The sequence below is a fragment of the Tenrec ecaudatus genome, chromosome 1 (genome assembly GCF_050624435.1).
Source record: "Tenrec ecaudatus isolate mTenEca1 chromosome 1, mTenEca1.hap1, whole genome shotgun sequence".
In the NCBI taxonomy this organism is placed as follows: Eukaryota; Metazoa; Chordata; class Mammalia; order Afrosoricida; family Tenrecidae; genus Tenrec; species Tenrec ecaudatus.
Window position 1 is genome coordinate 58402288 of NC_134530.1, and position 27149 is coordinate 58429436.

Here is a 27149-nt window from a genome sequence, read left to right on the forward strand (position 1 = left end):
CTGAGAAGAAAGATGGGGCTTCCTACTCCCCAAGTCACAAGCTCAGAAACCCACAGGGGCAGTCACACCTGTGCTATAGGGTCACCATGATTCAGAATCAACTTGATGGCAGTGAGTTTGGGTGTTGAGCTATCCACAACTGCATCCCACTACCAGGATGCTGGGACACGCAGGGAGAAGAAGGACTCTTATGACCTCCCAGTGTAAGGGTACCCGTTCGCCAACCCTTAAAGGAAAGCACCTTTCTTTGGCCCCTATTACTTGTACTCTGACTCAGGGGGAGGCTTAGGCTGAGAACCACAGTGTCCAGAGGTAGCAGAGAGCTTGGAGGCTGTACACCGAGCACTGTCCCCTTGTGATGAAAGTTTATTTCCACTCAAGCACTAGAGGACCAGCGGGCTGCCAGCCTGCCCAGAGAAGTGCCCACTAGTCCCCCTTGCCCCCACGTTGGCCCAGCAGGCGCTGTAGTTGTCCTGTCCCTTCTCATTAGGCCTGAGTGCACCAGCTCGCTGCAGTGTCTTCTGTCTGGAGGACCAGGGCTCCGCTGTGCGGACACTGTGCCAGCCTGAGTCACCTTGTCTCCTCCTGGAGCCTCCCTGCCCGAGCTCATTATCCAGAAACTGGTGCTGCCCAGGGCTCTCACGCACAGACTGGCTACACATTTGGCCTTCCTTGGACAGGAGGAGCCTGCTGGGGCTGTTTTAAGCAGAATTGTCAGAGCCCAAGAGGTAATTAGTATTTAAGAGGCACAAGTTGGCAAGGTTAAGAGCTGAGAAATAAACACACACACACACACACACACACACACCACTTCAAATGATTCTTAACAGGAAAATGTCATCCATGCCATTAAAGGAAAATATAATTTCACCAGATGTGCAGAACTGGGCCCTCTCAGGGACTGCTGCCTCAGTGGGTGTCACTACTGAGCCCTGAACACAGGCAGTACCAGAGGCCCATGGGATAGGCCATTTGCCCCGGACCTTCAGGCTCTGGGTTTGAGCTACAGCTCTCCCACGTGCTGGGCAAGGGGCCTTGGGTAAGATACCAAGCCTCTCCAAGCTCAGTTTCCTCATCTGTAAAATGGGAATAGTCATGCCAGGAATACGTTAAGGGCTTAATAACATGGCACCATCCTGATTATTAATCTAAGAAGGAGAAGGGGCTTGATCGAGGTTACCTGGTAGGTTTGTAGCAAGTTCTGGTCCCCTGGTTCCCAAGGCACCCCAGAACCTCGCATTCTCAATCATGGATTGTTGCACGAATGCCTACAAATTGTCAGTCCCAGCCTCTTGCATTGTCCCTCTGGGTAAGAAGTCCCATGAGTCTATTATAGCTACCCCCAAAACAAAGGAATCTTAACTTCTTTTTGGGGTCCATGAGAATCTGTCTCAAGACTCAAGGGTGCCCCCTGGTGCTCAGATAAGGAATTGTCTGAACAATACCAAACTGGCTCTTTCCGGACTCTCTCTAAAGGCCCATCTAGAGGCATGGTGGGGTCACGGTTAATCATTGAGCTGCTAACTGCAAGATCGGCAGTTCAAAATCACCAGCTGCTCTGTGGGAGAAAGATGAAACACCTGTAAAGAGTTACAGTCTAGGAAGCCGCCCCAGTCTTATAAGGTCACTATGAGTCCGAATTGATTCGATGGCAGTGCGTTTGGTTTGGTTTGGTTTGGTTTGGGGTTTAAGCCCTGCCTTGGCTCACTTGGGCCTTTCACAGGGTTGTCCCTTTGCTTACCTACATGACAGTCCCTTTACCTTGACTGCAGTTCAGCAAAGACTGCCTGAGCTCCTACTGCTGACTCAGGTGAGACTGCAGACGGCCACCCAGTAATTTGGACCGGCTGAAAGCACGTGTGGGTGGAGACACAGCCTTTGAACCACAGGTAGTAGCTGAGATCGAGTTCAGAACTCCTCTCCTTGTAGCCTGGTGGGCTCTCAAATCCTTGTGGAGCCAGGCCTCCGATGCCCTTGTGACCTAGCCCGGGCTAACCACAGTCCTGCTCCAACCCTTAGCCTCACCCTCGTGTTGCCTTGAGACTAGAACCCCAAGCCTCATTATCAACACTCTTTTCAGCTCTCCTAGCATGATTCCTGCCTACCCTCCCTCCCACATTTACCCAGGTATTTCTATGACTACTGCCACCATCCTAGGCCCCATCCATCTCTCTTCTGCTATGTGGGTGACAACACAGGGCGCTGTCCTCTTGAGGTTCAGCATCTCATGGAGGACTTAGAGACGAATCAAATAGTCACCCAGGTGGTCCTTGTTAGGTGCTATGACATTAGCTTGCTTCTCATGACAACACCATGCACAACAGAATGAAAAGCCACGCACAGGGTTTCCGTTGGCTGTTTTCAAAAGCAGGTCACCAGGCCTTTCTTCCTAGGCTCCCTTACTCTGGGAAACTGCTGAAATCTGTTCTGTATCATAAACCAGTGCCATGAGTCAATTCCAACTCATGGGGGCCTTATGTAGGGTGTTTGAGACTGTAAATCTTTATAGGAGCAGACAGCCTCACCTTCCTCCCTAGGAGTGGCCAGTGGGTTGGACCTGCCAATCTTGTAGCTAGCAACCCAACGCCTAACCCACAATGCCACCAGGGCTCCTTGTTCCACATCATCACTCCACTAGCAGAGGAGGCACATTTGCTGGGAATACAATCCAGGAAGGGGAGAAAGACACCACTGAACCACATGGATATGTAATTCCAATCCGAGTCTAGTGCAATGGAGGGGAGACCTGGACCGCTACTCTGGGAAGTGGTCTTCAGGCTGGAAGGTGAGACCTAGAGCTGTCCAGGGCGAGGAGTGGCTACTTGGCTGCAGAGTGAGGAATAAAGGAAGCAGGTGCCCGAGTGCAGAGAGAGGGTCCTGAGGGTCAGTTTCTGGGTCCTGCAGCTCTTCCTCTTACTTCCAGAGTCATCCATTTTTCTCTCTTGTATGCTTGTTGTCATTTATGGCCACCACGTCAGCTCTGGCCCACAGGGACCATCTAGAGCCCGGCTCTGTGACACCACCATGCTCTTTAGTAGGTTTCAGACCATTGAGGTGACTGTAGCCCTAAGGTTTTCATTCACTGGTTTTTGACAGTAAGGTGCCTTTCTTCCTAGTCTATCTTAATCTGGAAGTTCTCCTGAAAGCGGTCCATTATAAATGACCCTGCTGGTAGTGGAGACACCCGTGGCCCAGCTTCAATCAGAAGGATCGTGGTCTCATTCACTGCCATAGAGTCGACACCAACTCATAGCGATCTTATAGTACATAACATAAACATACGGTTTCCAAGACTATAACTCTTTAGGGGCATAGAAAGCTTTGTCTTTCTCCTGCAGAGTGGCAGGTGGTATCAAACTGCTGACCTTGCGGGTCACAGCCAAAGGAGTCACCACTATGCCTTCAGCATCCCTAAGGAGGTGGTAGCAGTGAACAAATCCTAACGAACAGAATGATTAGGCTCCTGGCAGGCAATGGCATGGCCATGACCTGAGATCAGAGACTTGGGTTTGGCTCCTGGACACCCCTACCCCCTGCCTCAGTCCCCAGTGTGTGCTGTGGATCAATTACCTACCCAGTGTGAGTTTCTGGGAACTCATCTGAAGGTGAGGACAGCTCCTCCCTTTGCCAGGTTCTCATAAGGAAAGAGCGTCTCCTCTAAATGAACTACAAATGGATGGAAAGAGGGGTGTCGTTTGAATTAGGGAGGGGGCAAGGGGAGAAGCGTGGGGGGATCTTGTGTACTCGGGGCCAGAATCCCAAGCACAAAAGCTAACGGGGTACAAGCAGATAGCTCAACATCACTCACCCTGGAGAAGATTATTGGGGTCCTCCATTAAAGACTTCCTGGTACAGAAAAATGTGATTGAATCCCTGGACCCCTCCTCAATATCATCGATGCCTCCCCCCTCCTCCAGCCAGCCTGACAGCTGTGCAAGACAGACAGACATTGAGTTGCACGTGTTTGCTGCCGGGTCCTTGACCAGTAAACTACAAACTGAGAAACAACCAATTCCAGGCCTAGGCGTAGGGATGTGGAGGATGGCGGACAAGGCCCTGCCCCATCCAGCCCCTCTTCACCATCCCTCTGCCATTGAGTCAATTCAGACTCACAAAGACCCTGCAGCGGGTGGGGTGGAGCTGCTCCGTGGGGCTTTCCAAGACTGTAACCCCTCAAATCATTGACCTTGTCGGTCAGCAGCTGAGAGCTGAGCCACTGTGCTACCAGGGGTGCTCTTCCTCTGAGACATCTATGACACCCTGTTCTCACCCTGCCGGCGGTAGAAGGATGGAGCCGGGCTCAGACGAGTCACTGTGGGCAACTGACTTAGGTCAGAAGATGGCTCGGAGCATCAGCAGCCTCACACATCCGCTCACAGTGAGTGGGGGGCTGCACACCCCAGCCAAGGGGCCCAGTGGGCTCACAGAGGGCCCTAAAGGAGACACAGAAAGTGCCTGAGCTGGCATAGTTGGCCCCTTCTCCTAAACTCTCTCTGGGGGGATGAGGGAGGGAGGAGTGGATCATTTGTTCTCTCTTGGAGGAGAAAGGGAAGGGCAGCAAGAGAGGAGACCAGGGGACCGGATGCAAGCCCTGTCCCCCAAGCATTCGCCCATTCTGTGCCCTGTGCTCACTGGCCTTCTGATCAACTCTGCAAAGGGCCAAGCTCCCTCTCACCCCAGGACCTTGCCTCAAGCCTTGGCAGGTGAAGGGGCAGCTTTCTTTTCTCCTTGGCCTCACTCTCCCAGACTTATCTTTTCAGGCTACAGCTGAAAAACATCTCTTCCCCAGGCAACCCTCTCTGGTCTCCCAGACAAGGTCAGGGCCCTGTTGGGTGCTCTCCTGGCATCTCCACTTGCTCTTTGTAGTGCTTGTCACTATTTTCAGCACGCATAATTGTCTATGTGATGATCTGTGTGATGCCTGCAATCGCAGGAAGACTCTCAGTGCATGGAGGGCAGAGCTGTGTCTGTGAGGATGGCCGCTGGCTCCCCTGTGTCAGTCCCAGAGCAGGAGGCAGTCATGGAGGGGAGTGATGGCCATTTAATCTGCTGCTGGCGGTGATTCCGACTCAGGGTGACCCTGGTGGGTCAGAGCAGACCTGCATCCCCTAAGTCTACAGTGTCTGCTTGGTTGGTTGGTTGGTTGGTTGGTTGGTTGGTTGGTTGGTTGGTTGGTTGGCGGTTGGCTGGTTGGCTGGTTGGCTGGTTGGCTGGTTGGCTGGCAGGCTGGCTGGCTGGCTGGCTGGCTGGCTGGCTGGCTGGCTGGTTGGTTGGCTGGCTGGCTGGCTGGCTGGCTGGCTGGCTGGCTGGCTGGCTGGCTGGCTGGCTGGTTGGTTGGTTGGCTGGCTGGTTGGCTGGTTGTTGGGTTGTTATTGTTTTTGATTCAGAAAGTAGACCGCCAGCCCTTTCTTCTGAGATACCTCTGGATGGATCCGAACGTCCTACCTCTCCATTAACAGGATGCTGCTTGCACTACCCAGAGACCCCAGGAATGACAATGGCCAGTGAGTCTATAAAGCCACTTGAGACACTGAATGCCTGAGTCCTTTCAAGATTTTCAGAGCACTAGGAGCTGGACCTCTTAGGACTTCCATTTCTACAGAGAAGTTAGAGCCACATCACACAGCTAACAACGAGAGCTGGGTTTGAACTCCTGCAGGGCAGTCATCCTCCAGGGGTTTCACCTCTGGAGGAAGGGGTGGGGGAAGGGTGCTCCTAAGAATGGAGAGGTCAAGAGGACCCACCGCGACCCAGGGGGGTTTCCTGTGTATGAGACCAGCCAGGGAAAAGCAACAAACACGGGAAGAAGCAGCCCAGCTACCACATCTATCGAGGTCAGGAGCCAGGGGCCACGTAGGATGGAGGGTGACATCCAAGAGGGACTGGGTTAGGGGCTGTGGTTCCCACAACTCTTGTGCCCTACCATGCATGCTCAGGAATAGGCACAGGGGCATGACTGTTTGGTTGCCATGATGACTGGTCCACTGGGTACTACAAGGTGGTCTCGCTGGGGGGCCCGGTGCACCTGGCCAACAGCGCCTGCCTCATAGGGTGGTCGTGAGATAAGACACACGCCACTCTCGGCACCGTGGCAGACATGGTAATGGTGTGATGGATGAGTTTGGGCACTGCAGCAGGATCCGCACCAGAGGCACAGTCTTGCCCACCATCTAATAGCCACTGCGGGGTGCCTCTCCCTGAAGGGTGTCTCCCAGGGGAGCTAATTGTTCATTAACTCAGCCGCCAATGGAGTCCCACACAGCTCGAACCTCCACGTGCCCACACCTGCGTGGTCAGCAGCTGGCAGATTCATTGTTTTAAGTGATGAGCAATTGTCATTTTCCGTCCCCTCCATGATAAATCACTTTAGGAACTCCCTTCCCTGGACACATAAGTAATTACCGCCCCAGTGTCTAGGGCCCTGGCACCGATTAGCAGGAAAGCAAACGACAATGAGGTTGGTGCTGATTCATTTTTCTCTTTCAAAAGGGCCTGGAGGTGGCGGGGTCAGAGCTGCTGGCTGGACCCTCCTGGGGCTGAAGCCTGTGCCCGTGGATACCTCTGTGTGATGCCAGAGCTGAAGCCGGGAGTCCAGGAAGTCGCAGCCCCTTGCTTCCCACCCGCCCAAGTCTCCCACCCTCTGTTCCCCAGCTGTCTGCCAGGCGTGGCTCCCCAATGGACCCGTGATTAGGAGGAAAATGAATTATATGATAATAGGGAGAAATAATTAGGGTCGATGATAAGAAAAGGAAGCCTGCCCTGTAAGAAGTTCTGCCGGTAGAATTACATGCTCGGGACCATCGGAGGAGCTATTGTGTTTCGCTGGTACACGTGGAACGGATTGAATTGGTGGAGTTAATAAACATCTTGGTCAGCAAGAAGAGCACATCACAGTCAGTAAGGATCTTGGTGACCCAGAAAAAATGAAAGACCGTATGGTCCTGACATTCTCGTTACCTGAAGAGACGCTGAGAAGGGAACTTGGGAGGTGTTTGCACAGAGGCTGGAGGATGAACGTGCTCCTCCAGGGGACAGGCTTGGACGGTGTCAATAAACCTGAAAAGCCAACCCTTTGTGGCCAGATCATTCCAAACTACCACGTGTAACTGTGCCCCTAAGAGACTCCGTCGCTGTGTTTGGGCTTGTTTTTCACCAAGACAAAATTGGCTTTATTCAAGGCACGCAAGGTTACTATAACATTTTTAATTAAATCAATGTTATTGGCCCGTTTAATAAATAAAATGGAAATGCAATTATCGTAATACAACCTGAAAATGTGTTTACTAAAATTAAATGTCCATTCATGCTTTAAAAAAAAAAAAAGCTAGTAAGCAAACCACCACCAAACCCAAAGCAAACTGTATTCAGATTTTCTGTACAGAGAGACTGTCTATTTCTGGAGTCCCTCTGGATTTTGTTGTTCTTGAATATCATTCATCACCAGCAGGGACATGTTTTAATTTGCTCATCATTCAGTTTCATTTTTACAGAGGGTCTAAGAAGCTTCAGGTATTGTTGGTGCAAAGATAAATAAGACAAAATTGCTGTACTCAAAATGCTTGCAGTAGGTAAGAGCTCACAGCAATTAAATCACAGGAGCTGAGTTTTCTGAAGTGCATGGCCAGGACTTGCTTCTAAGGCAGCCTGGGGATCACTAAATCATTTTCACCACCCAGGACACCCAGCGGCCGAAAACCAAACTCACTGTCACCAAGTCAGTGGTTCTGGCTCATAACGATCCTGGAGTTTCCAAGACTGTAAATCTTTATGGGAGCAGACAGCCTCATCTTTCTCCCTCGGAGCAGGTGGTGGATTCAAACTGCTGACCTTGTAGTTGACAGCCCAGTGCATAGCCCATTACACCAGCAGGGCTCCTTAAGTGATAAAAAGGATATTCTAAACCCAAACATGCAAAACTGTGCTGTGATGGTGCCTCACTGTCACTTCTCCCACCACCATAGTTACTGTGTGCCACTGAGTAGATTCTGACTGGGACCACTTGACAGAGAACTGCCCCATGGGGTCTCCTAAGCTGTAATCTTTTTTATTTGACCTGATCCCCAGGCCTTTCTCCCTCAGACACTCTGGGTAGGTCTTAGCCATCCAATTCCGGTGAGTGCTTTAAGCATTGTGCCACCAAGACTTCTTACCAACACGATGGCTGGTGCCAGGTCTCAGAGAATCCATGCCCCCATACTTGTCTATCTGCTGGCACCGCCACCAGGAAGACATTTGAGGCCAAGAGCTGGGGAAGGTCATTCGCCTGGCAGCTTTGAGAGTCCCTTGGGAGCTAGCAGACCTGCAACCTCCTGCCTTGGTTGTTTTTCATGCTCTTTCCCGAGACCCAGAGAGCCTTGAACTTTCCAGATGATTTGGCTAGAGAGCCAGTGGGGCATGAGTAAATCAGTTGGGGAAACACGATAGACACTATCCTTCTCAGTGGTTCTCAAACTCCCTAATGCCGCGACCCTCTCATACACTTCCTCATGCTGTGGTGACCCCCAACCATAAAATCACTTTTGCTGCTACTTCATAACTGTAATTTTGCTACTGTTATGAATCATAATGTAAATATCTGGTATGCAGGATATATTTCCATTGTTACAAATTGAACATAATTAAAGCATAATGATTCATCACAAAAAACATATGTAATTATATACTGTGAAATATTTATTTCTAAATACAAATAAATGAAATGTTGTCTTGAAGCATGGTGCAGCATGGGTAACAGTCTTCATGCCGGGTACTCGCATGTGGGTGTATCTGCATGTGGGCACACCCGCCTGGAGACAGAGGGAGGAGCCCTGTCTCGGTTTCTAATACCATCAGAAAAATGTTTTTCAGTGGTCTTAGGCGACTACTGTGAAAGTGTCCTTTGACCCCCAAAGGGGTTGGACCCACAGGTTGGCAACACTATCTTAGAGATTCACAACAAACTTGAGCATTTCAAAAGCCCTGAGAAGTCCTACAGGAAAGAACCTTGGCTTGGCTTTATTTAACCCACTGTTTCCCAAACTGCTTTGATCAAGTTGTTGCTTTGTTGTCTTTGTTTGTCTTTGAATTCAGGAATGCCTATTAACACTCTATAGAAGACACTCTGAAAAAATCTTTCTGGGCACAGCCAAGACTTTTGACCTAGGAAGACAGGACGCTGGGGCCTGACCCAACAGCATAAGGCACAGCGACTTGGTCTCCGGATGTGCTGTAGCCCACAGTGTTGATCTGAGGAAACGGCTGGCTACTTTCTATGGGTTCCTCTGCGAGTGCTGCAGAGAGTGACCACACTTGGCTGCTAATCTGAAGGTTGGAGGTTCAAGTTCACACTGAGGACCCTCAGAAGGAAGTCCTGGCAATGTGCTTCTGAAAAAAGATGATAGTAAAGCAGCCACTGAAAATCCTCCAGCGCACAGTTCTGCTCCGATGCACACAGGGTCATCGGACGACAACTAGCCCTGAGTCTTTGTGTTTATCAATTTCACCTGGGACCTGTTGCTCTTGGAGTTGGTTCAGGTTCATCATGACCTAGTTCTGTCCCCTCCTCACAGGCAGTGCTGGGCTTGAGCCACTGTTGCAGTCAGTGTCAAGGTCTTCCTCGTTTTCGCCCATCCTCTCTGTTACCAAGCAGGATGTCCTTCTCCAAGGACAGCTCCCTCCTGATGACAAGCCCAAAGTATGCAAGATGAAACCCCACCATCCTGACTTCAAAGGCTACTCATCACTCAACACCGATTCGTTCCTTCTTCGGCAGTCCATGGCACATTTAATATTCCTCACCAACATCACAATTTAAAAGCATCCACCAATTTTTCTCTGGTCTTCCTTATGCTATGTCCAGCTTTTACATGCAGATGAAGTTATTGAAAATAATACGGCTTCGACCAGGGACACCTTAATCTTCAAAGGGGCATATTGGTCTTTCAATACTAGAGATCTCTTTTGTAGCGCATCTGCCCAGTGCAATGTGTCGCTTGATTTCCTGACTACTGCTCCATGGGTATTGGTTGCAAACCCAGATAAAGTGAAATTCTTGATGACTTCAATCTTTTTTCCTTTTATTGCGATGTTGCTTATTGCCCTACTTGTGAGAATTTTTTTTACAAATCATCTTATTGGGGGTTCTTACAGCTCTTTTAAGATTCCATACATCAATTGAATCAAGTAAATATTGATACATATGTTGCCATCACCATTTTCTAAACATTTATTTTCTATTTGAGCCCTTGGTATCTGCTCCTCTTTTTTCCCTCCCTCCCCATCTCCCACTCTCATGACCCCTTGATAAATTATAAATAATTATTATTTTCATATCTTACACTGACTACTGTCTCCCTTCCCTCATGATTTCTGTTGTTCATCTCCCTGGGGGGCAGTGTTATGTGTCGATCATTGTGATTGGTTCCCCTTCCTCCCCTCCTCCTCCCACCTTCCCCATCCCCTCGTGGTATCACTTCTCCCATTGGTTATCTCACCTGGATTCGGTGTGTCTGAGCTTATCTGCACCTGTGCTCCAGTCTAGCCAGAACTGAAAGGCAGGACCAGGGTCATGATAGTGGGGGCTGAGGAAGCCTCAAGGAACCAGAGGAATATTGTATATTTCATCAGTGCTATACTGCACCCTGATTGGCTCACTCTTTCCTTGTGACCCTTCTGTGAGGGGATGTCCTATTGTCTACAGATGGGTTTTGGGTCTCTGCTCTGACCCCTCCTTGTTCTCAATAATATGTTTTGTTTGTTTGTTTGTTTGTTTGTTTGTTTTGGGTCTTCTGGTGCCTATTGCCTGATTCCATTGACACTTCATCATCACACAGGCTGGTGCTTCTTCCATGTGGGCTTGTTGCTTCTCTGATAGATGGCTGCTTGTTTAACGTCAAGCCTTTCAGACCCCAGAAGCTATATCTTTTGATAGCCAGGCACCATCTGCTTTCTTCACCACATTTGGTTATGCACCCACTTAGTCTTCACCAATCCTGTCCAAAGGGTGAGCATCACAGAATGCCAGGTTATTAGAACAAAGTGTTCTTGCATTGAGGGAGGGCTTGCGCAGAGGCCCAAAGTCCATCTACATCCTAGATGTATTGCCATATAAAGGCATGTACATAGGCCAATACCTCTATTTTTATGAATTAATATATTTGCATATGTACACACCTATGTCTATACCTCTGTCCATAGCTTTGCTTCCTAGATCTTTCCTCTGTTTCCTTATACCTTCCTCTTGCCCCACCATCATGCTCATCCTTCTTCTGCCTCTTGGTAATTCCTTGCAGCTAGATTGCTGCTGTTCCAACACCACCGGGATCTCTCTGTCTTCCTTGTTGTTGCTTTTAATCCCCTAGTTTTCCCCTGTCTATAGCACTGTTTGCTCACCTCTCCTTTCCCCCACTTCCTCTCCCCACCTTTCTGTTGCTTTCTCCTCTGACTTGCTTCCCATGCCTATCTTATATTGGTGGGCAAAACAACAATAACAGAGAAAGCAAGAGATTAAATAAAAAGAGGACAAAAATAAAAGGAGAAAAAAACTAAAAAGCATGCATTATTCCAGGTCTGTCCACTGACCTTTATGTCCCCGCTGGACCTGGGGGATTCTGGGAACTGTCCCTCCTAGCCTGAAGTCTATTTGGGGGCTCCTCAGGGATTTTGTGGCTTGGCTTTGCTCCCGGTGCTGATCTGTTTTGCTCCCTTCTTGGTTGGCCCCAATGTGTGGGGGAGAAGGGGAGAATAAAAGGAGGGTGGTCAGGCCAGACTCACTCCTACCGTATGTCCCCAGTATTGTCCTCTGTCTCGGTACGCCCCAGCAAGGGGACACCATGTCTACAGTTGGCCCTACAGTCTTCTCTGTGCCTTAGCAGCTCCATTCAGATACATTGGCCTCAGGGCTTGGTGTGCCAGCATGAGGTATAGTCCCTCACTCTCTCTTTTTCCTTCTTGGTTTGCTTCTGTGTGGGTGCGGCAGGCCGGCCCATCTCCCCAACCTGTAGGTTTAGTGTTGTCCTAGAAGTAGCGCATACTTCTAGAGGGGCTGGGTGGGGTCAGTTAGCTTCTGATCACTTTTATTTTCTTTAATCCCTACTGAAGTTTTGCTCTTCGTGTAGTGCTTCAAGTCCTCTTGGTTTACGGGTTGTTACTGAGCCAGTGACAAACCCGTGCGGATGCCATGTTGTCCACAGAGACCAGCGTCCCAGATTATTGGCTCAGTATTTAGATGAAAGGGGGACGATGAAAGGATGCAACTCTGAGGCAAGCGCTTGCTCCTTGCTAAACCACACCGAGTTCTGTCGGCTGTGTGTTCAGGCTCCACATAGCACAATGAGGTGTTCTGGAATTCTCCTCCTGCACAACGCTGGCCATAATTTGTTGCCATACACACCAGTGCCTGGATATTGTCACTGAGGCTCCTTTCTAGGAAACGTCTTTTGGATATTCTTTGCATTCAACCAAGATCTATCTAATGTCAACCAAAATATCTTCATTCCATATCTTCTTCTGAGCCTGACAGCTTTCTAGCAGTTCCCTGATAAAGCATTGCTGCAACGGATTTTTAATGTTCTTCAGCAAAATTTTACCTCCATGGGATATCAATGATATTGCTCAATCATTTTTGCATTCTGTTGCATCGCATTTCTTTAGAACGGGCACAGGTGTGGACCTCTTCCAGCCCAGTGGCCAGGTGGTTGTCTTCCAAATTTCTTGGCATAGACAGGTGAGCACCTCCAGTGTTAGGTCAATGGCTGTCAGCACATCATGAATTCCCTCAGCCTTGTTTCTTGTCAATGCCTTCAGTGCAGTTTGGGTTTCTCCCTTCAATACCTTCAGTTCTTCATTAGCTGCAACCTACTGAAATGATTGAATATCGTCCAAGTCTTAGAGCAGTGGTTCTCAGCCTTCCTGATGCCACGACCCTTTCATACAGTTCCTCATGTTGTAGTGACCCACCCCCCACAACCATAACATTATTTTCATTGCTACTGCATAACCAGCATGTTGCTACTGTTATGAATCAGGCAACCTTGTGAAAGGGCCGTTGGACCCCCCAAAGGGGTCGCGACCCACACATTGAGAACCGCTGTCTTAGCGGAATCCAAAGCTGCATGCTCACTGTTGAATAGGAAGTGGTTGAGCAGGATGGAGTTTTCCTGCCTTGTGTATGTCCCCCAAAGCCCTCTAGGCTTTAATTTTCTTATTTATGAGAGAAATGATCATTGACTCTGAATTTACCTACCTTTATCAAGTTGTGGGAGAAGGCCTGGTGGAATGATGGTTAAGCACCCAGTCTGCTGGCTGCAAGGTTGGCAGCTCAACCCAGCAGCAAAGTTGTGGCAAGGGTTAAAGGAGATAACAAAAGCCTTCATGTGCAGCTTAGCTCTGTGTTATCAGCACAACAGTTCTCGTGCAAGACTGTCTGGTGATGGAGAATGCATTATCTCATACAACTTCTGACACCCGGGCAACTTGTTGTTAGAATAGTCAAATGATATTTCACGTCCCCCTGAGCTATATCTCTGCCCCGAAAGCAGCTTCTAACCTGCCTCCTGGGACAACATGGCAGAGACCCACCTGCCCCTCCGTGAGGCTGCTCTTCCTACACAGGCCCTCCCCCGGGCCCAGAGCTTGGAAAGCATGGCCCAGTGAGCATCTCCTTCTCCCTCACCCCTCCTCTGGCCAGGCCCATGGGAGTCACGGCTCCTCCCCTGAACAGACACTTGTAGAAGAGCATCTTCGTTTCTTAGTGCTGCTGTAGCATCAACGTTGCACGTAAACGACTTCAAAAACAAGCCAACAGAGATTTCTTTCTCACAATTCAGGGCGGGGTGGAGTTCAAATCGAGGTCTTGACCTTGTTAATTCCTCCCTTGGTTCTTGGGCATTCCTGGGAACATGGATGGTCCTCAGATGGTATGTCTTCCCTCAGGGGTTCCGCTCTGTGTCTGATCTGCTCTTTATTTGGCTTGCAGAGGGTTGTGTTTAAAAGGCACTCTGCTCAGGTGTGGGCTAATTAACATAAAAGAACCCCCTGTTTATAAAAGTGATGACATCCACAGACATAGGGGTTAGGAGGATGACATAACAAGGGTTTTTCTCTATCTGGGAAATCCATCTCCTGCCACAGACGACCCAGCTCAGGACAGGTGCCCATAGAAGTGGAAGGGTGTATTCAACTGGGTTTTTCTACAGAAATAACCCAGTGACACTCAATATGTAAGAAGGAACTTTAGAGCAAGAAGCCATTTTATCAAGAAGGCATCCCAGCCCAGTAGAACTCAAGCGTCTGGGTCCAGTGCTAGGTGGAGCCTTTGGACACAGACAGGAGAGGCTAGGAGATCACAGGCTGATGAATGCAGACTGAACCCAAGACCCGTGGAAACATGGCAGGGTGCCAACAGTTCTCAGGTTGGCTCCCAGGGTCAGAGGCCCACACGGCACCACCCCTGATGGCAGACACATAAGCAAGGAGGGCAAAGGGACAGAGAGGAAAGAGAAGTTGTCACTGTTTCTCTTGTTTAAAAAAAAAATCCACACTCCAGAGAGCACCATCAGACTGTGAACTAATAAATAGGTTGGGCTTTACCTCTACAAAATCATACAAATTCATGGTGATTAAAAAATAATAATAAATCTAACTGCCACAAAGGGCAAGGGCACTCTGCCAGCCAGCCCAAGTCACCTGCGTGGTTAGGAGAGCACAGGTCAACCTCATAGCTGAGTTCACTAAGGCTGCTGAGTTCACTAAGGCTAACCAAAGGCTGGGGACAGCTGGACAGGCCAGCCCACCCTGTGCCTTTGGTCCATTTTGTTTCATCCTTCTATTGTAGGCTGACTGAGATTCGTCAACAGTTTTCAAGGTCCAGCCAGCCTGCTGGACCAGGAGCAGGTAAATGCAACCCCACCCCTCCCTACCCCCGCCCTGGAGAGAGATTGCTAGACAAGGCTGCGCCCATGCCCAAGTCATCCCACAGAGGACACGGGACATGGTGGATGGAAGGCAGCATCCCACCTGATGCCTTCCCTCGGACAGAGATGAGTCGAAGAAGACCCCCCCACCCCCCAAGGAGATCATAGGCACTACTGAGGCGCAATAGCAACAGGGTGGGCCTGCGCAGGTCCCTGCAAAGGCTGGAGCCTTGCGACTCTGCAAAGCAGGCTCTCCCCAGGAAGGGAGGCTGGAGGTTGCTCATCTGTATCCGTAAAGCAAGTCAAACTCCAGTGGGAAAGCTTCTGGAGTCCCATTAGTGCTGAAGCGGCCCAATGCTGCCTCCCTCCACCCTCGCAATGAATTATTCCATGACGGAGATGGAGGAGATGCCACGGTCCCCCACCGTCTTCCCTAACCTTGGGACAAATTAAATCAAATTCCACTGCACGGCCTGAAGGCATAAACTTCGTTAGCTGCAACCAATATATTCTGCCAGGCAGGCAGGCTCCCAGGTGCTAATTACTTTATTCAGCAAGTTAAACAAATGATATGATATCTAAATTCAAGGGAGAGGCACCCAAGAGTTATGGCACATATACCACTGGGACTTGCCAATGAATAAAGCCAAGCAGAATTACTGGGGTGGGGTGGGGTGGGGGTGGATGTGAAGAACTGTGAGTATTTATCTGCCTGTTTTTCAAGATTTAACTCCATGTATCTCCTCCCTCATGACCCGTCTTCGTGGCTCTTTTATTTCCAGAAGGCTAGCTAGTCTAGTGGTTAAGGGCATGGCTTTGTTCTTGGCTGGAGTGGGGTCTGCCACAGACTAGACGTGTGACCTTAGGCAGGCTGCTTAATACCCAAGTTGCTCTACGCTTCAGTGCCTTCACTTCACATCCTGCGACTGCGTTTTCTTAAGTTAATCATTAAGGCAAGGGTATTAGCACATAGCAAAAGTCTCTGCCTTGACTCACCCGCTTGGGACACCTCACGGGGAAAGACCAATCTCCAGAAAAAAGATATCATGTTTGGCAAACTAGAGAAATGACTGAGGTAAAAGAAATCCTTAATAAGATGAAATGAAGTAATACACACACACACTCAGAGGGACGTAACAATAGCAACCAGGATCAGCATGGCACACAAACTCACTGCCATTGAGTCATTTCCAACTCACGGCAACCCTGGAGGACAGAGTAGAACTGCCCCTGTGGGTTTCTGAGACTATAACTTTTTTTTTTTTAATAGAAATTACTTTCCTTCATTTTGTTTCAGTTGCACTTTTTAAAGATCATTTTATTGGGGGCTCTGACAGCTCTATCACAACCCATACATCAGTTTTATCGCACATAATTGCACAGATGTTGCACTTGACTGGGGTAAATGCTTTATCTTTCTTCCTTGGAGCAGCTGGTGGTTTTGAACTGCTGAACTTGTGGTTAGAAGTTTAACGAGTAACCACTATGTAATGAAGGCACCTCCCCATGGTACAGGACCAAGCAATGTTTTATTCTGTGATACTAAGGTGACCATAAATTGAAGCCTGCCCGATGGAAAGTATGGTAGTTAAGGTTTTTCACCAACTTGCCTGAATTCTCAGTAATTGGGCAATTAAGACATACTAACTTTTCCCATGAGGCAAAGAATATTGAAAATATCATAAGCTGCATGAAAGGGCCATGAAAAAATAAATCTGTCTTGGAAGAAGTACAGCCAGAATGCTTTTTAGAAGCAAGCATGGCAGGACTTCGTCTCACATACTTTAGACAAGTTATCAGAGGACACCAGTCCCTGTAAAAGGACATATCATTCCTGGTGAAGTAGAGGGTCAGCAAACAGAGGAAGACCCTCCAGCACATGGACTGGCATGGTGGCTGCAACAATGGGCTAATGCATAAGAACAATTGTGAGGATGGTGTGTTTTGCTCTGTTGTACATTTGGACCAGCTCGACAGCATGTAACCACAAAACAACAAATCCTCATGACGCAACTCACACAAGATAAGCACCCCACCCCCAATGGGATGTGCTATAAACAGCCAATCGGTTGTACAAAGATTAGGGTGGGATGTAACACCCTTTAAACAAAAAAATCACAGCCTGATCCAATCAACTGAAAGAAGATTCTTCAGGGGCATGGTCTGCTTCCAATATAAGTGGACTCTGGGAGAAAGTTTTCTTGTTTTGTGCTGGGCCTGGATCCTGGATCTAACCTCTAGTTCTTTAGAATTAGTCAGCATGCTCCTGTGTTGTTTGCTAATACTAGGAGTAATCAGCAACCTTTATACTTTAGGTTTATTGACCTCTGCAGCCAGAGGCTGCCATGTGACCAGCTTGCATGGGGCTCATCCGCCCTGCAGCTGCATAAGTTAACAGAAACTTCCCGTGTGACATCTGACCCATGGGCTTGTAATGTGCCTGCCTCTACAATTCTAGGAGCCATTTCTTTTATTTAAATCTCTGTATACATTATATATAGCTGCCCAGGCATGCCCCATTATTCTTCCTATATTTATCAATCAGAGAAGAAGTTATTCCATATCCCCAGGGTAGAGAAGTAAATGGGGTGGAAAGGGACCTGAAGTTAACACTAATTGAAGAAACATCCAACGTGGAGGGACGCCTTCTCCACTAACAGGAGACAAGGAGAGACATAGTGGCTTTGGAGTCTAGCAGAATGGAATTGAATCCATTCTCCCTTCACTTGCATGCTGTGTGATTTAGGGGGAGAAACTTAATCTCTTTGATTAAATTACCAATAAAATCTAGCTTTAGCAACATACAAATAATTCAGAAGAATTTCCCTGCATTCAATTCTTTGTTCTGTTTTCCCAAAATCCAGACACTTCTACCAGTCCCTGCATCTTGCCTGGTCCTGAAGTTCTCCATATGTCTTACGTATTTCTGATCATGCTGGCCAGTCCCAGAGTTCTAGAATGGAGACCAAGCCCACCCTTACCCAAACTGATCCATTACCAGCCCTGTCACCCTTTGATTTATTTATCAGTTAATTCTGACTCATGGAGACCCCATATGTGCCAAAGCGGAACTGTGCTTCATAGCGTTTTCAAAGACTAATTTTTCACAAGTAGATTGCCAGACCATTCTCCCAAGTTCCTTCAGAGGTGAATTTGAACATCCAACCTTTCTATTAGCAGTTGAGCTCAATAACCATGTGTGCCTCGCAGAAAGGAATCGATGCATTTGAATTACGATGCTGGTGAAGAATATCGAAAATGCCGAAAGAACAAAGGAATCTGTCTCCGAAGAAGTGCAATCAGAATGTTCCTTGGAAGCGAGGATGAGAAACTGCATCTCACATACTTCAGACGTGCTGTCAGGAGAGACCGGCTCCTGGAGAAGAGCCTTATGCTGGTAAAGTGAAAGGGCCATGAAAAAGAGCAAGACCCTCGACAAGATGGATCAGCAAAGTGGGTACCGCAATAGGTGGGATTCCAATAATTGAACCGCCAGTCCACTGCCCTAGTGACCGTTTTAAACGACGGTGTACTGAAAGGTAGAAGAATTCATACGATTAATATTTAAATAAGGACAATAAAAGAGGCACACAAAATTAGGTTATTATATAAGACAGAATAATGAATACAACTTTCATGAAACATAAAATAATACTGCACAAAAAACACGAAGACTGATTCTTAAGATATTTCCATCTTGCTTCTTGATTGGCGTCCTCGCTTGCCACATTCTTAAATTATATTAAAAACATAGCTCTATCTAATTTTTTATGCCTTTGGATAGGAGGATCATTTCTGCAGGAGTTTAGAATATGCTCTTACACCGATGAACATTAAGAAAGAGTAAAGAATGTAAATTTGTGATTTCCACATCGGCTGGCTGCCCAGCACCCACCTTAGAGAGAGCCCTGATAACAATGCCTTTCTAACAACCAGTTCATGGGACTCAACAAAAATTAGATATTGATTCTGCCAAACTGGTGAGAACCGCTGAATCTCACCATTGGTTCAAACAGAAGGATTATTGTGAGGATGACACAGGCCAGGTAATATCTCGTTCTGTTGTACATTCGGTTGTTATAAGTCAGAAGCAACTCAACGGCACCTAACAAGACGCAGCTTAATATGACTAGGCCCTCCTGCCCCTTCCAGTTACAAGGGATCTTCCTGGACAAGGGGAAGGGCAACCTATGAAGGCATGTGCCGAGGGTCCTAGAAAAGAAGGCAGCAGAGAGTAATGGTCAGTGTCTGTTATCTCATATTATCAGCCCAGGGTCCAGAAAAGAAGCCTGAAGCTTAGAGTAGTAGACCCTTTGGGGGGATAGCAAATCCCTTTCTCTAGTCCCTTCCTGGTTGACCTATGCACTGACTTTGCATTGGGTGACCTCACCCTCCTGGTCACAGTTGATTGGGCAGCAGTAAGCGCATGCTTAAGGTAAGCCAATCCCACGCTCCTTCCAATAATGTGAACTCATCAGTACTGTGGAATGCAGACTGCTGGGGGGTGGAGACTGTAAGGTCACCATCCTCTGCCATGTGCCAACCTGAGGGAGAAAGAGAAAGAAATGAAGCATCAGTTCATGATCCCAGAGAAATACTAAATCCTCCGTGTCCAGAGAAAGCAAGAATGAAAGAGGGAGTGCCTTGGTTCTTGGTAGTTTTCTGGTCTCTTGTGAGGACTGACAAGCTCCCTAAGATGACCCCTGACTCCTCAAAAAATCATTTTCTTCCTTTCTTTCTTTTTGTTTAAGTCAAGTTGGTCCCTGACACTAGCAAATTAAAGAATCTTCATTAAAATATTCAGAAGGATTGAGAGGTGGCCAACTTATTCTATCACAAACCAACCTCCTCTAACTAAATCTTGCCCTCTTGACTAGCTATGGGGAATGAGAGGAGTCCATAGCCCCTTCGTAGGGACATTCCCATTCCATGAATCCTGATTTCAACAATTCTACATTAGTTCTACTCCAGTAGGGAACAGTGATACTCAGACTTCCTTATGAATTTTTAGAAGTATCATTCTACACTTTTTTAAAGAAACAGTTTATTACAACTCTTATCCCAGTCCATACATATACATACATCAATTGTATAAAGCACATCTGTACATTCTTTTCCCTAATCATTTTCTTTTTTTTCTCCTCTTTTATTTTTTTTTTTACATTTTATTAGGGACTCATACAACTCTTATCACAATCCATACACATACATACATCAATTGTATAAAGCACATGCATACATTCCCTGCCCCAATCATTCTCAAAGCATTTGCTCTCCAGATTCTACACTTTTTATTGGAATGGGATAATCCAGAACACACAAATACGCCTGGATCTGAAGACCTTATTGACACACTGTCCCAGAAAAGATCATCTTTTCCTTGTCTGAATTCAGCATCCAACACACTGGTGGTCTGGGTGCTACCTACAAGAAGGCAAGGGGTCATGGAGTCATAGATAACTCAGTAGCCCCAGCAACAGGGATGCAGACCCCGCTCTCCAGGAGTGCACACGGAGAAGTGATATGGAAAAGACTCAGAGCTGTTAGTGACAGCCACTCAGAGGTCACAAAAGAACTCTGCCCTGGCCAGAGGATTTAGTTTCTAGCTCAAGCCCTAACACATGTTTCTCAGTAAAGGTTGGATCAGTAATTTAATCAGCTCAGACATGCAGGTCCACATCCCCACCACTCACGTCAATTCACCCTATGTGAACCATATTACCTGTGTGTTCTTCATCCTGACCCTTGTCTCCAGAGGAGCTTCCAGTGTTTTTGTTTAATCCTTGTCCCTTTCTCAGAGGCTATCACAAAATGCTTCCCCGTTCTCCCTGTGAACTCTCTCTCTCAGCCCCCAAGTAACTTCCACACCCGACACTGCCCAGTGTTCTTCCTAAACCAGCCCTATCACTCCCCTCATTAAAAACTCATAGCAGATCTCCCAAAGGTCCCCTGAGTCCCATCTCTTACCGCCATACCCTTACTCTCTGCGAAGGAGAAAGACTGGGCTGTCGAATGCACCATGTTCCTTCAAGACGCCATGCCGTTCCACATGCAATTAATTCTCTTTCCGGGAGTGTCTTTCTCCTCTCTTCACCCTTCACCAGTCTAACTCCTAGTATCCTCTAACGCATGTCCTCCAGGAAATTTCCCTCCACTTTGACCCTTTCTCCCACCCTGCATTCTCATGGGGCTGCTGCTATCTTACTTAATCATTCTGCTTCCATAAAACTACAACTAATACAGCCCTAAATAACCTGCGGGGTTGCTACGAGTTGGAATGGACTCAATGGCCTCCAATCCTGACTCATACTGGCACTGTGGGGCGGAGTAGAACTATCTGCGTTGGGTTTCCAAAGCTGCAAATACTTACAGGAGCAGATATTGTTATTGTTGCTGTTGCTGCTGCTGCTGCTGCTGCTGTTCGGAGCCACTGTGCCTGTTCTGACTCACTGTGACCCTCTGTACAACAGAAAAAACGTTGCCTGGTCCTGCGCCATCCTCACAATTGTTGCAGCACCGTGGCAATCCCTCTTGTCAAGGACCTTCTTTTTTGATGCCTTATCAAGCATGATGTCCTTCTCCAGGGACTGGTACCTCCTGACAACATGCCCAAAGTACGTGCCACCAAGTCTCACCATCCTTGCCTCTGAGGGACATTCTGTCTGTTCGTCTTCCAAGACAGATGTGTTTGTTCTTCTGGCAGTCCATGGCGCTTTCAGCATTCTTCCCCAGCCCCACAATTCAAAGGCATCGATTCTTCTTCGGTCTTCCTTACTCAACTTCCACATGCATATGCAGCCATTGAACATACCGTGGCGTGAGTCAGGAGGGCCTTAGCCCTCAAAGTAACATCCTTGCTTTTCAAATGTTATGCGTTTATTTTTCATATGTTTGAATAAGCTTGTCTGTCTCTAAAGACCCCAAATCCAGTTCAATGTTCGTTTCCTCCTTCTACAACTACTCAGACTGATGTTTATGTCCACAGGGTAAGGGATTTGGAGGGTTGGGCATATTTTGAAAGCTCTGAGCCTTCACTCTCAATTGTTTTGTTGTTTGTTTTTAAAGAAGCATATTCTATATTGTTATTCAGCTGATCTTAACAAATGAAATCCGTAATAATATCCAGTTAAACCCCCATAAATGTGATTCTTTTTCCCCCTCCCTTTCTAATTCCTTACCCCTCCCTTCTCCCTAATCCTGCCCCTCCCTCAACCTCCTCATCGTTATGAAAGTCTTATTTTTTGTGTGAAACACGCATTACTCTTTCTTTGCTTTCCTTATAATAGTGGTGCATTAAATATGTATCTTTATACAACGGGCTAATTTCACTAAGCATGGTGTTCTGTAGTTTTGTCCATGTTTTTCAGTGTTTAAGAGAGTTATCATTGTTTTTATTAATGCTTAATACCCCATTGTATGAATGTACTGGATTTTATTCATCCATCCCTCTATAATCAGAATCATTGGTTGTTTCCATGTTTTTGCTATCATGGAAACTGCTACAAGAAACATAGGCATGCACATATATATTCTGGCTCTGCAATTTATCTCTTTAGGGTATAAACCATGGCTCCTGGAGAGGCCGCTGCATCAAAGGTGAGTGTTCCCGTTTTTGAGGAGGAAGTGGAATATTGATCCGTAGCGGCTGTGCAGTCCCACAGCCCGACTAGCAATGGAAGAGCATTCCAGTCTCTGCATCCGCTCCAGCACCTATCATTTCCTGTTTCATTGACTTTTGCTAAGAGTGGCGGTGTGAGGTGGTATCTCATGATTGTTTTAATTTGTATTCCTATTATTCCTAATAAATGCAAGCATTTCTTCATATGGTTGTTGGCTGCTTGGATGTTGTCTATTTATGTCTTGTGCCATTACATTCTTTTTAATTTTCTTTTAAAGGTGTAATTTTCTATAGCTTGTAGAGATTAGCTATCTCATGTATAATTACTAAATATTTTCCCCATCTGTGGATCTTTTTACACCTCTTTTGATGATGTCTTTTGAGGTACATAAATATTGTATTTTTAGTCTCAATCTTTCATTTTGTCTTCTCTAGTATGGATTTTTTTTATTATGATTGGTGTGTTTATTTCTGACATTAGGATTAGGGATCTTAACTTTGTCCCTATTTTTTTCATTGACAGCCTTTATGGTTGTGTGGTTTACATTAAGTTTTTTGATCCATCTTGAGTTGCTCTTTGTACATGGCGTGAGGTATGGGTCCTGCTTCATTCTTTTCCAGATGAAGATCCAGTTTTTCCACCTCTGTTTCTTAAAAAGGCTCTCTCTTCTCCCCACAGAATGTGTTTGAGTCCTTTATCAAAAATGAGGTGTCTGTTGATAGTGGGTTACATTTCTGGGTTCTCTATTCTAATCCGTTGGTCTTCATATCTACCATTGTACCCAAACCAGGCTGCTTTGATTACTGTGACTATATAATAGGTTTTAAAGTCTGAGAGTGAAAGACTTCCTATTTTGCTTTATTTTTAATGTTTTATTTATCCTGGGTTTCTTTCCTTTCCGTATAAAATTGGTGGTTAGTTTCTTGAAGTATTGTGGTGGGATTTGGATCAGAATTATGCTGAATGCATAAGGTGTTTTTGATAATAACATCATTTCACCGTGCTCAGTCTACCAATGCAGGCAAATGGTCCATTCAACACTTTAAAGGGGTCTCGTGAGCAGATTGACTCAATACAATGCATCACGCAGTCTCTTGACTGCTGCTTCCATGAGCATTGACTGTGGAGCCAAGCAAGATGAATTCCTGGACAACGTCAATCCTTTCTTTGTTTATCATGATATGACCCACTCGTCCAGTTGTGCGGATTTGGGTTTTCCTTGCATCAAGTTGTAATCCATAATGAAAGCTGCAGTCCTTGATCTTCATCAGCAAGTACTTCAAGTCCTCCTCACTTTCAGCAAGCAAGGTTATGTCATCTTCTTTAATAAGCCTTCCTCCGATCCTGATGCCATATTCTTCTTCATAAAAGTCAGCTTCTCTGATGATTTCCACAGCATATGAATTGAATAAGTATGATGAGAATACAACCCTGTGGCACACCTTTCATGCTTGGAAGCCATGCAGCAATCCCTTGTTGTGATTCCACAACTGCCTCTTGACCTGTGTACAGGTTTCACATGAGCACAATATAAGGTTCTGAGATTCCAACCTTCTCAAGGCAATCCATACTTTGTTATGATCCACATAGTTGAATGTCTTGCCACAGTCAATAAGACACAAGTAAACATCTTTCTGGTATTCTCTGCTTTGAGCCAAGTTGATCCATCTGACATCAGTAATGGTATCCCTCCCTGTTCCCCATTCTCTTCTGAATCTAGCTTGAACTTCTGGAAGTTCCCTGTCAATCATGCAACCATTGTTGGATGATCTTCAAAATTTTACTTACATGTGATATCAATGAGATTATTCTATAGTTTGAGCCTTGTGTTGGGTCACATTTCTAGGTGCAAATGTGGATCTCTTCCAGTCAGTTGACAAATAGCTGTCTTCCACATTTTCTGGCATAGGCAAGTGAGTGCTTTCAGTGCTTCCTCAGCTTGCTGAAACATTTCAGTTGGTATTCCAACGATTCCTAGAGCCTTGAGTTTAGTTAATGCTTTCAGCACAACTTAAAAGTCTTTCTTGAGAGGGGCTGGGACTTGGGAGAGGAGGAGATGAAAGAAAGGGAGGGGGGAGCCAACAAACACAGAGACAAGGAAGCAATAAGAGATCTAAAATCAAAACAAGGAAGGCATAGAATGCCTAGTGTGGGTTGATCAAGTGCAATGTAGCTGAGAGGAAGTACTGAGAGTTGAATGAAGGTCAAGCATGATAGTAGGACAGGAGTAAAGTAAAAAGAAACAGAGGAAAGAACTAGGAGGCAAAAGACGTTTATAGAAATATAAATATAGACATGCACATATGTAAATATATTAATATATAACAATAGGGATATATATGTATTAGGGTAGCAGATGGGCATTGGATCTCTTCTCAAATACTCCCTCAACACAAGAACACTTTGTTCTAATAACTCAGTATTCTGTAATGCTCACCTTCCCAACACAATTGATTAAGTCAAAATGGGTGCATAAGCAAATGTGATGAAGAAAGCTATTGGTGCCCAACTATGAAGAGATATAGCATCTGGGGTCTTAAAGGTTTAGAGTTAAACAAGCGGTCATCTATCAGGGAAGCAACAAAGCCCACGTAGAAGAAGTACACCAGCTTGTGTGATCATGAGGTATTAACGGGATCAGGTATCAGGCATCAGAGGACTCAATACAAACAAATATATCAATGCAAATAATGGGGGTCGGAGTGGAGATCCAAAGCCCATCTGTAGACAATTAGACATTCCCACACAGAAGGGTCACAAGAAAGGGATGAGTCAGCGAGGGTGCAACATAGCACCAACAGAACACACAACATTCCTCTAGTTCTTTAATGATTCCTTCCCCACCCTCCATCCCACTATCATGACCCAGATCTACTTTACAAATCCAGCTAGACCAGAGCATATACACTGATACAGATAAGAGCTCTCGATATATGGAATCCAGGACAGATAAAACCCTCAGGAACAGTAATGGGGGCAGTGATACCAAGACGGTAGGGGGAAGGTTGGGGAAGAATGCGGAAAAACAGGCTACCAACTGCAATGATCGATGTATAACCTGCCCCTACAAGGGGGACAAACAACAGCAACGTGGGTCAAGGGAGATGTGAGGACAGTGTAATATATGACAAAAAATAACAATTTATAAATAATCAAGGGTTTATGAGGGAGGGGGGAGCAGGGAGGGAGGGGGAGAAATGAGGAGCTGATACCAAGGGCTCAAGTAAAAAGCAAATGTTTTGAGAATGATGGTGGCAACAAATGTACAAATGTGCTTGACACAATGGATGTGTGTATGGATTGTTATAAGAGTTGTACAAGCCCCCAATAAGATGATTTTTAAAAATATGCTTGATACAATTGACATACTGATTGTTTTCAGAGCTGTAAGAGCCCCTAATAAAATGACTTATTAATTAAAAATATGTCAATAAAATATATTATAAGATAACATTATTGAGTTGACCATCACTACTGGAAACTGGTTGCTCACTTCTGGGATGTTTTATGAAATCATATAAGATGTATGCAGTGAGAAAATAATATAAATTAATTGATTATCATGATTGTATAATTTGTCTTGATATGGTTGAATGATTTGAATTTTATGATGTGTGGATAAAGTGCCAATAAAACTGTTTGAAAAAGAAGATAAAATACCATCATATGAAGGGAAACAAAAGAATCCAGACAGAGCTGGTTTAGAGATGTAGGACAGGAACCTGATGGCGTAGTGGAAAACACGCGGGGCTGTCAATTTGAAGGTCAGAGTTTGAACCCACCAGCCGCTCTTCCTGGGAGAAGCGGGGCTTTCTGCTCTTGTACAGATAGGCAGCCTCAGAAACCCATTATGTGTTGTAACTATATTTGTTACACTTTGGGGCAGTTCTACTCTGTCCTACAGGATTGCTTTGAGTCAGAATCAACTCAATAACAGTGGGTTACTTTTTTTTCCTTTCTGTTTGTTTGTTTGTTTGTTTGTTTAGGAAATGAATAGCTTGGTTACATCGTTGCAGAAGCGTCGATGGAAGTGGCTGTTACAGTAGTTGCTTAAACTAAAGTATCTCTATTTCAGTGGGTTGGGCCGCTGTGGCTCAGTGTTGTTGTGATGCTGGTGTTTCAAACACCAACAGGGTCACCTGGGTGGGCAGAGTTCAGCCGAGCTTCCAGACTAAGACGGACCAGGAAGCATAACCTGCCATCCTCCCTTTCAAAGAGGGTTCTGGTCGAACTTCTTCCAAGACAGATTTATTGGTTCTTTTAACAATCCCTGGTACCTCCAACATTTTTCACCAACATCATCATTTGAATACATCAGTTCTTTTCCAGTCTCCCTTATCCATTGTCCAGACTTCGGGTGAGGCAGCCTTTAGTCCTCTAAGTGAGGTCTTTACTTTAGATTTTTATACGTCATTTAGTTTCTTGACTGCTGTTTCCATTAGTGTTGATTGTGGGTTCAAGTAAAATGAAACCCTTGGCAATTTAAATCTTGTCTTAGTTTATCATAATAGTATCTATTGGTCCAGTTGTGGGAATTCTTGTTTTCTTTATTTTAAAAGCTGTAGTCTTTGATCTTCATCAGTAAAAGCAGGAGCAGGAGAAAGTCTTCCTTCAGCACCATGGGGTCTTGCGCATGTGC